General features: G+C 40.2%; 1 protein-coding gene across 1 annotated transcript in view; it reads left to right on the top strand.

Moving 5' to 3' along the window:
- Positions 1 to 454: 454 nt before the first annotated feature.
- apc2 (APC regulator of WNT signaling pathway 2) overlaps positions 455 to 11,077 on the top strand; it is a 71,350-nt gene continuing 60,727 nt past the window's right edge. Inside the window, exon 1 of the mRNA XM_066696401.1 lies at positions 455 to 549. The gene's annotated coding sequence lies outside the window, so the exon portion shown is untranslated. The remainder of the gene's footprint in view (positions 550 to 11,077) is intronic.

Genomic DNA, 11,077 nt, shown 5'->3' with positions numbered 1-11,077 from the left:
AGCAAACCATAATGTAAAGTGTATAAATACATTAAGAAACAAAATATGCATCTTGTAATATATAAAACGGAATAAATGAAAACAAGTACAAAAGCATAGAATAGTGAAAAACCAGCTGTCACCGTCTGTGACATATGATCTAGTTAATTTTCTCCAGCTGCATGTTTTTTTGTTTTTTCAGTATGTTTAGTGTATGCGTTATATTATACAATGTATCAAATACTGTTCCTTCCTTTCGTTCAGCTTTGTGCATGGATTTAATTATTCTGCAGCTGAGAAACTGGCGTTTTTCAGAACAATAGGAGCGAAATCAGGGTAGGATAGGTAGGAAACGGAGACCTCTGCTGGTAAGATCCATAAATGTCTTATTTTCCTTTGGATCCACATTGAGAGAGAGAGAGAGAGAGAGAGAGAGGCAAACGAGCGCAAGGATACTGTGTCACGGCAGCATCCTTTGCGCGATTTTAAGGAGCGGTTAGCATCCTTCAAAGCTGTATGGGCTTACACTGGCTCCACGCCTTTTTACATTCTGCACTGTTTGGAAATGAGGTAAGAATATTTACAAATACGTCGCTGTATTTTGTATTTAAAAGAGGCAATGCGTTATTTTGGTTTCTTTTGCCATCCGAGGCATTTGCAGCTGTTGTAAGGCAAAAATAACGGACCCCAGTGGTTCCGACATCTTCAGTCAGAGTGAGATCCTGAGTCGAATATTAAACAGAGCCGTGTGTCTTTTCTAGGGCTGAAACGAAGGTGGCGAAAATGGGGAATGTTTTAACCTTTTCTTACGATTTCTGAACACAACCTGCCAGTTGTCATTTAAAATGTATATTGTAATGATAATAATGCTTGTTATTATCTATGTTTATTCCATTTGTGACATTGCACATGTGCAAGGTCGATTGTAGGCAGCACCTGTTTTTAATGAAATATTACCGATATTACGGAGTACGAAATGCAAATTTGTAAACGAACATTTTCATTATTTAATAAATCATATGAAATTGCTGTTGGTATTATTATTTATGAAAGCTGCAGTGGATTTGTGGATTTCATGTCCGTATTGCTAAATTAATTCTGCAAACAATATTATAAATCATAAATCGAACCGGTTATTGTGTGGACGCACAATGGATTGCTCTACTGTACAGGTATACTGAGTAAGTAAAACCGACCAGAATGGGGAACCATTAACAAGCATTCTGCCTGGAAGCTATTTTTATGTTATTGAATGTACAAGTCTTCTCTTTTCACCACAAAATATATTAAACAGAAAAATACTGTTTCTGAACATTTATGACTGAAAAGAGAACATTTCGTTCACCTTTTGTACCCTAGTCATCCATGTCAACCAGACTGAGATACTTCACACAACATACACACATATATTTTGCAATAGTAAGATTTATATTTTTGTGTATAGGTTTAGTGACTCCTTTTATGGTATGCCAAGTCAAGTGTAGTGCACAATACACAGAAAAGATGTTTGTTCATAAGGAAAACATCTCATTGTAAATGTACAGGATTGGAAAAAGGTAGCACATCACATTGCATAGGAAATCGAAACACTATCTACAAATCCTGTGGGGAAAAAAAAGAGCCAAAAACCTCTCATTGGAGGTTTTGGAAGGCTGGTTTGACCAAAGTAGATATAAATGTGGATAGCAATATCAATCACAGTGTTTCAGTCTATAATGCTTTCCAAGAACTGGAGAACAGTTCCTATTCCAGTTAGAATTAGCCTAGATCTTATGAATGTGTTGAGATAAGTGTCTAATTACTGATAGTGTAGCATATAAACAGTATTTATTTATTTAAGGATAATTTTTCATAATTCGTAAGTAAAACCATGATTCAGTGTAGAAAAAAAAAACATAGGCCTGGTCTTTTCAGTTTTAAGTGAGATGGTAAAAGAGAAGAGACTTCAGACTGCCACTCCATATAAATCAATGTTAAGCCCTCTGTTTGGAGTACACATAGGGTCCAATAGTCCATGGGTTACTGGTTTGAACCCAGGATTATGTGATTACTTAATTGTCACCAGAATACCCCAAGGTGGTAGTGCACAATTGGGTGGGGTGGAACATGGTTTCCAAGGATGGTTGCCCAATAGCAAACTCCGTGGCCCATGGGGAGCATGCAGTGCTTTTGTTGGGGGTGATATCAATTACTTTATTAAATACCCCATCTCTGCTGTTTGCTGTTTTGGACATGCAGACTAGTGTGGGAGAGATGAGGCATGCATGCATTCTCTGAATCAGGCACTTTCACCCTGATGAGGAAGAGGCCCGGCTGACTTTGAATGCACCAAATTGTGGTAGTGCTCTATCAGGTCGGGAGCTACAACCTGGGAGGCTCTCAGTTCAAGTCAATCAATCAACTAGTCTGGTTTTGATCCAGCTATAGGAGTCTACTCAGAAAAGTCCAATACAGGGAGTGGAGTTCATTAGTCATGAGATGGGCAGTTGTGTCCTGCATAGATGACTACAGAATGACAGATCACAAACAAATGGTTTGGCTTGAGCACTAGCCCAAGGTTACAGCTCTGTTCCTCTGTGCTCTGCTGCACCAAACTGCACCACACATCATGACAGTGCTCTGGGGAATCTGGGTGGTGGGAGCCCATGTGTGAGTCACTGAGCTACCAGGAAATGGGAAGCTGCCACTCGGCTAAATTGTGCAAATGTCACCTTCTTGAAATGGCTAGCACTTACATAACATCTCATCGGGGTAGGAAAAGGGAGAGTTTGCACACCGTCACAGAGAGGAACTAAAGCAAAATGCTATTTTTATTTCATGCCAGCTCTCCACCTTGCACTGAGAAACAGTCTCATCCTGTTGGATTCTACTGCACGTGATGGTCGAATTGTATGCACTCGTAAATGAGAAATTATATAAACGGAAAAACTACATGGCTTGTGGTGGAACAATGAATGAGATTACATTTTCCCTTTTTTTCGCTGTGGAAAACAGGTGGTTCCTCCAGAGAATTTGGGCACAGAGAGTTATAAACCCTTTAAAAGCTGTTATGCAATATGGAAAAAAATAAACAGTTGAGAGGAACTCAATGTACTTTGTGGAGATCCAGAGTTAATACATAAGTCATATCCTAGCTGAACAGCTTTTATGAACAAAGATGGATTTGTTTATCTTCTGATATATCGCTAATGGCTAAACCTTCAGTTGGTCCTATAACTTGGGTTATTGCGTAGCTTTAGCTATGAATGATATTGTGTACATTATGGTCAAAACCTGGATTGTAAAACTAGTTTCAACAGCAGTGGTCTTCAAGTAGTCCTCAAGACTGTCGAAGTGTTTAAGTTTCTTTGATTTCTAAAAATCATGTTAACGTGGACCAAGTAAGCCATTCATATTTTCATTCAAGAGCTTGGCAGGAATTAAATTGAGAAGAATTTGTAGCTTTCCAGGACCAAAGATGGAGACTTGGGTGGGCTGTTTTAGTGATAGTGTTAGCATTAATGTATGTCTATGATATTTCCTTCCTTCCTCTGTACATTGATCAAAGCACCTCGCTGGCCAAAAAGCTCAACCTTAAATATTCCTGTGAGTATCTAACTGATTTTTTGATTGGCTGCTTGACCATGCAGTGATGGTTCCAGAGAGACACATGTTCCAATGGAGATACATAAAGAATGGAACAGTTGAAGTCTGCTCACTAAGGCAGCAGTGTGGAGTAAGGGCTCTCTACTGGTGACCAGGAAGTAGTGGGTCCGCATACATTAATAATAACACTACTAACAAGGCATTCCTCTTTATACCACTAAGGAACAACTTTATAACCCTCCCCCTTTATAATCCATAAACACGTGTCCTCTTCCTGCTTGTTCCAAAAGAACATCAACAAAATGCAGCACTTGCAGGGAAATTCAGATAAAAAGGAGCTACATTTGCAGTTTTGCATCTTTATGGAATCTTGCCTGGCTTGAACGCTTTGATAGTTCATAGTCCAGTGTTTTTCAGAAAATGTATTAGTTGTGGATTAAGCTTTGGAAAAGGTAGTCTGAAATGTAACCAAAATTTCATGTTGTGTCTTCGAGACTCACAAAGCCTTGCAGTAAAATCCTATTTCCTAAAGCTTTTGTGATGCTATTGCTTTTTAGGCTTGATCATTAATCATAAATTCCATTTTTTTTTATTATTTTTTTATTTTTTAATGAACAAGGGACAGCTCTATAAATGACTTCAGCTTTCACCATTTAAAGATAAGGTAGTCAAATATTTTGGTTGTTGTTGATGTACTGGTTGACAGAGCTATCTAGTGTTTAATGCAGTTCTCTCTCTCCGTATCTCTCTCCCATAGTGCTTTTCAACAGCATGCCTAGTCGCCTCAGAATTTTATAAGAAGAACGTGCTCAAAGGCACACTTCAGCTTGGTAGTGCATGGCAGTCTGCCCAAATTCAGGAACATCAATGCATTGAGGTCCTACAAGATCCTACAGGATCTTAAACAGTGTCCTGTCCAGGGTAATTAAGGGTGTTGAAATTAATATGCATGTTTTAATGGCTAGACACAACTCTATACTCTCCAATTCAAATGAAGATGGTTAGAAAACGGCTTGCACAGTTACACATATTGGAATCATCCATGCATTCAACCTAAAAACACATTTCAAAATAAAGGCCATAGAGTGTTGCACTGCTTGCATTTTAAGAAGATTTCTGCCTTGGGTTCTGCTCATGTTTTCTAATGCCATGATTGAACATAAGCAAGCACATATCAAATGGAATTAACATTTAAATTATGTTTGAAACTCATCCCTTTCAAAGATGTTAGCTCTGCGTATGATGAGATCAATACAAGTATGCTCTTAAAAATGTGGAGGGTGCGTAAAAGGTAGATACCATATGTCAAAATTGTTGGTTATCATGTTAGAACAATATATACAATAAACTGAAATGTTCAGGCAAGACACATGGATACAAATGTGAGTTTAATAGCCCATGTTAGGTCGAATAAGACTTAATTTTACTGTTCCTGTAAAAAATACAGGATGTTGGCCTTTTGAACTCCAATTTTGAGTCCTCAGAGAAACATTTGTGAAAGACTCATTTAAAAATGCCAGCCAGAAGTCCAGCTTGTCACTCAGGGGTTTTCCAGTAGGATTCCAGTCAGTTCAGATGGTATTGATCCTTCCTCATTGGCCTGTAATTTATATGCAGGTCCCTGATGAACAAGAACATGTTAATTTGGATTCATATGGTTTTTTTTTCTGACTTTATGTGAACGATAAGACACAAATTCGCATTTTTTCTCATTAGAAATAGTTACATTTCAAAATATCACTGTCCTGGTCACAGAAGCAAAGTTTGTGGGGAATAATAGCCATTTTCTATACTTTTGAGTTATAAGCAATTAGGAAATAGCACTTACTACCCAGGAACAAAAATTGTGTTACATAGTGTTATAATAGAACAAAAGTAATGATAACAATATTTAGCATATGCCTTTATCTGAAGTGAATTACAGAGACTATTGGGTGAAATATGCATCAAGGACTGCTGCTGCTGTAGATTAACAATTTACTGTCCAACCAGATCTCAGTTTTATAGCTCAGTTGAAGGATGCCACACATAACTAACATACACTGTATAAGTATCAGAGCATGGTCTTGAACTAAGAACCTCATGCTATCACACCCTTCCCCCAACCACCCTTTCCAAAAACATTTAAATAAAGAAAAGTATTTTGGTAATCAGTCAATCCCACCATACAATAAATAAATCCATTATTTCCATAGGATTCCTTCATCCCAGTCCACTAGCCAGTTATTTAAACACCAAATACAATTGTCCCGCTTTCTACTGCCCCCCCCCCCTTTAAGCGTCTGACCCAGACTTGGCGATATAATAAGGTAGGACCCAATGTTTCATTTCCCTTGAAGAGAAAAGCACATGTTTAAGCTCTGGATGTTAAGTGGTGGCTTCACTTAAACAGAGTTTCTTGGGGATGTCTTCTTTTATCAACACTACAGGATGCCGGCTACAGGACAGCTTTGTTCCATGGTTAATAGCTATTGGTCACGTCTTGCCAGCTGCATCCCGAACACCATTATAATTAATAAAATACGACCCATGTTTTTTTGTTTTTTTTGTATATACTGCATATTACTGGCTGTAGCTGTACACCCACACCACAGCTTGTATGAGTATGATTTGTTGAGATTTAGATTTTATAGAGATTAGCCTAATATGAATCAGTTTGAGCTGCAAATCCAAGTATGAGATGTACTTTCCAATGATATGCTTACATTTGCTGGAGAAATGTGAATGTTTTGTGGTGTCTGTACTTCCTAATATTTTCCCTTAAATGACAGACCATTTGTCTTATTTGTAAGGCAGTAAAATCAGTGAATGAGCCTTCAATCTTAATGCTTCCAGTCTTTGGAACTCGCATAATATGTGAATCCTAGAATTGTAGTCTCTTTGAGCTCAAGAAATTTGGTCAGGTAGCTCCTAGTTTTTATGGTGGTACTTGGAATGAAGAGGTCTAGAAAAGAGCAAAGTGTAATGAATTGTATGCCTTAGAACACCACTATCTGAGATAGATAGACATAGATCCCTTAATGTGTGATATCTCAATTTGTGAAGGAGAGAGAAATAGACAGTTATGGTTCCAGAAACAACCTTGACATTGTCATCTGTCATACAACCGTAGATAATAGCTTAGTCTTGTTGAGATTTTGTTGTTGTTGAGGTTTTATGAAGAAGAACAGGTTTTCAGAGCTAAACCGACTGAAAAACAAACCACAAAATGCGGTCCCTAATTGATTTTAATGCCATTTCTCTATCCCATAGACCCAGATGTTAGAGCAAAAATCCTGTCTCTGGTTCTGTATTTCAGTGTTCCAGAACTGGTTTAAACTGGATCCTGATAAGAGGTGTCATTAGCAGGGTTATAGAGACATTTGCCCTCCAGTCATCATATTAGGTACATTAAGGGTATGCATTGGGATGCCATTTTCCACTCAGTTGCTTTATTATTATGTTTTTTACATGACTCCCATTTGAAAGCGATTACAAAAGCGTAATCTCCTCAACAAAGCCGAAAATAAATGTGTGACAGAAATAGAATTAGGGCTAAATATTGATAAGATCTGATCAGAGTCTATCACCAGTTCTATAGGACATTCAGTAGAGTGTATATTATTGAATGAGCTTTTTGATCAAGGCTTTGTGTGAATATAATGTCATTCAAATGAAATTCTTAGTTAGGAGTGCCATTTTCAAACTGCTTCCTCCTTCAGCTAGACTGTGGGATTGAAACTATTAGGTACCTTAATTGTGCAACACTGATCAACATGAAATTAGGGATAGATCCTAGATTCGTTTTTTAACAGAAAACTTAGTTTGACATGCTTTTTTTTCCCCTCAGTTTTGGAAAGCCTTATTTAAAATAGGGGGATGAAAATTGCAATTAAGGAAAGATCTATTCTCCGTTTCACTCAGAAGGTCTTAATAAATCAGCATCCATACATGATTTAATGTTTAAAGGTCTAATTGCTCGCTCTTTAAGAAATAAAATGCTTTTCATTACACACGTCCATTTCATGCATTAAGTTTGTCAAATTCTAAGTAAAATAAAAATATGACCTTGAATAGCCAACTAGCCCCTTCTTCAGAATTCCTAATAAGACAAATTCAACAATCACTTCAAATTTCCAAGAATGTCCTCCTCTCAAACTCTGTTAACTCAGCAGTTCGCACTCCGCTGTAGCCTACACAGCAGGCATGGATTAAAATAAATGTTAAATAATGAGAGTTCTGGGTGGCGAAATACACTTTTTATGACTGCAAACCGATGTGAGTTGCACCAACTCACCCTGCTCACTGATTGGGTTAGGGAGAACCATCACACAAACTTAGGAAAAATAGGGTGATGGGGCAATTGAATGTACATAAAATGCAGTTTTTTTTTTTTATTATTTTAGTGACTTTTCAGATTTTCTTCATTGACTCCCAGCACTCCATTGACTCCATTGCTCCAGAGTTAGCACCTATTTTTCAGTCTCTGATTTCTGGTAAATATAATGAGCTGGACATGAAAAAGCTCACTCCACAGAATGTTTCTACTTATAGAATAACCTGAAAAAATATGTATTTTCTGAATCCTTTTTAACTCCGCTTGCTGCCACAGTCTGAACAGTAGATCTGAAGTATAAAACTATGGGAATTAATCCAGCTCTCACTGATAACACTGTAGAACCCAGTGATGGTAAGGTACAGGAATGGCTGTCATGCAACGAACTGAGAAAACCTTGGTCTACTCAAGCCTACCCATACCTGGTAGCACCTTCATTATTGTGTGCTGCCTCTTGAAGAGTCATATTCACAGTTGGCCACAACCCAGCCTAGAATCAAACCACTATACTGTAGTGTTCAGCCTTCACACTGGTTGAGCTTTCAGTACATTTGAGACTGTGTTCATTTAATACATTGAGCTTATAAGACCAGTTTCCTGTGGTTTGCATGGCGTCACTTGGACTAATAACTCCCTTTGGAATTAGATTGGAGAGAAAATACTGGAACCCAAAATTAGCTGGACAAGATTTATAGCAGATGAAAGGTTATCGATCAGATACTGCCCCATGCAGTGCTGGGAGATGTTACTGCCAGGTTTGGGGAGCATGTGTGCATGTCAGCGTAGGTTTGTCTAAAACCTCATCAAATTTTCATCAGGGTAATCAGGCACTGGAAATTTCAGAGGCAGCCTGCAGGGAAGAGAGTCAGGAGAAGGTCACTTTGTTGTGGAAAATGAGAGTGGGAGAGAAGCTGTGACAGTTATATAAGAAAGAAAAAAGATTTAGGGAGAGAGGTTTTGTATTGGAATACAGTTTGTTAGTTTTGCTGAATCCACATACGCAATCTGATGTCTGGAAGGGGGTTGGAAACAATACAGTGACATGCAACTGTACACATGTGCAGTGCACATTTTAATTTGAAGCGCATCTTTTGTTTACAGTTGTATGAACAATCATTAAACATACATGTGGTGTAACCCTGTTTCTGAATCTTTGTAAAATGCAAGAAGTGTTTTAGAAAGAGTTTGCTAGATTGTATTGTATTGTATTGTATTTTTATTTATTGGCAGACGCCCTTATCCAGGGCGACTTACAACATAAGTGCAAACAAAGTGCAAAAATACAGAGAAGTACAAGGCATCAATCATTACAAATTCAACTTTAGATAAAACATTGCAATTCAAAATAATACATTTTACAAATTCCAATTTACAATTTACACAAGTACAGTAAGAGACTTCCTACATCCTGGGATACAGACGAGGGCTACGGGAAAGGGAGCAAGGAGGAAAACAATCAAGAACGCGAGGAGCATAAAAAAGCTGAAGTGCTATCTAGCAGGGATAGAGGACTAATATTACAAGTGCTGTCAGAAGAGATGCGTCTTGTGTAAGTGCCGGAATGAGGTCAAGGACTCTGCTGTTTTGACTTCGGTGGGCAGGTCTTTCCACCACTTAGGGGCCAGGGATGAGAAGGAGCGGGCTCTGGAGGAAGGAGAGTGGAGAGGAGGCAGAGTTAGCCTTCTGGCACTGGAGGAGTGCAGTGGTCTGGAGGGGATGTATGGAGAGACGAGTGACTGAAGGTAGCTTGGTGCAGTGTGTTCAAGACAGCGGTAGGTGAGGGTCAAAGTCTTGAACTGAATGGGTGCCGCTATCGCGTGCCAGTGGAGGGAGCGGAGCAGTGGAGTAGCGTGTGCGAATCATGGCAGAGTGAATACCAGACGAGCCGCAGAGTTCTGGATGAGCTGGAGTGGGCGGGTAGTGGATGCAGGCAGGCCGGCCAGGAGGGAGTTGCAGTAGTCCAGGCGGGAGAGGACCAGTGACTGGACGAGTAGCTGAGTTGAGTAGTCGGTGAGAAAGGGACGGATCCGGCGTATGTTGCTCAGGAAGAATCTGCAGGTGCGCGTGGTGATGTGCTGGGAGTAGGAGAGCGCAGGATCGAGGGTGACTCCTAGATTTTTAGCGGAAGAAGAAGGAGAGAGTGTGGTGGATTCCAAGGGGATCGAGATGGGGAGGTCAGCAGAAGGTGAGGAAGAGTGGGGGAAAAGAGGAGATCTGATTTGGAGAGGTTGAGCTTGAGGTGGTGCGAGTGCATCCAGGCGGAAATGGCAGACAAGCAGGAAGAGATGCGTGAGGGGATGAGAGGGTCAGAAGAGGGAAAAGACAAGAAGATCTGGGCATCATCAGCATAGAAGTGGTAGGAGAAACCATGGGAAGCGATGAGGGGGCCCAGGGAGCGAGTGTAAAGAGAGAACAGGAGGGGGGCCCAGGACGGAGCCTTGGGGAACACCTGTGAGGAGAGGTTGGGGGGTGGATGAGGAGCCTCGCCATGTCACTTGGTAGGACCGGTCACTGAGGTAGGAGGAGAACCAGGTGAGAGCAGTCTCAGAGATCCCAAGGTCAGCGAGGCAGGAGAGGAGGATGGAGTGATCAAGTGTCAAATGCTGCAGAGAGGTCAAGGAGGATGAGGACTGAGGAGAGGGAAGCCGCCCAAGCACAGCTGAGGGAGTCAGTGACAGCCAGGAGAGCCGTCTCAGTGGAGTGAGCTGTGCGGAAGCCGGATTGCAGAGGATCAAGGAGTGAGTGTTGGGACAGAAAGTCCGAGAGCTGACGGTGGACCGCCCGCTCGAGAGTCTTGGAGAGGAAGGGAAGTAGGGAGACAGGGCGGTAGTTCTGAGGAGAGGTGGCATCAAGGGTTGGTTTCTTGAGCAGTGGGATGACAGCAGCTTGTTTAAATGCAGAGGGGAAACAGCCAGAGAGGAGTGAGGAGTTGAAGAGGGAGGAGATGAAGGGGAGAAGATCAGGAGCGGTTGCTTGGAAGAGACGAGAAGGGAGAGGGTCCAGGTCACATGTTGTGGGTTTGTGAACTACATCCAGGGTTGTTTAGGTTTTTAAGTACTGGGCCTCACTATTTGCTATCTACTAATTAAAAACAAAAACAATCTCTATTTTACAAAGTATACAGTATAACCCAAAATTAATTTGCCACTAATATTTATACACTTATTTGAATAATACACTTAAAATTTAAATTGAAAA

The sequence above is a fragment of the Amia ocellicauda genome, chromosome 22 (genome assembly GCF_036373705.1).
Source record: "Amia ocellicauda isolate fAmiCal2 chromosome 22, fAmiCal2.hap1, whole genome shotgun sequence".
NCBI lineage: Eukaryota > Metazoa > Chordata > Actinopteri > Amiiformes > Amiidae > Amia > Amia ocellicauda.
This window is presented reverse-complemented; position numbering and strand designations above follow the sequence as displayed.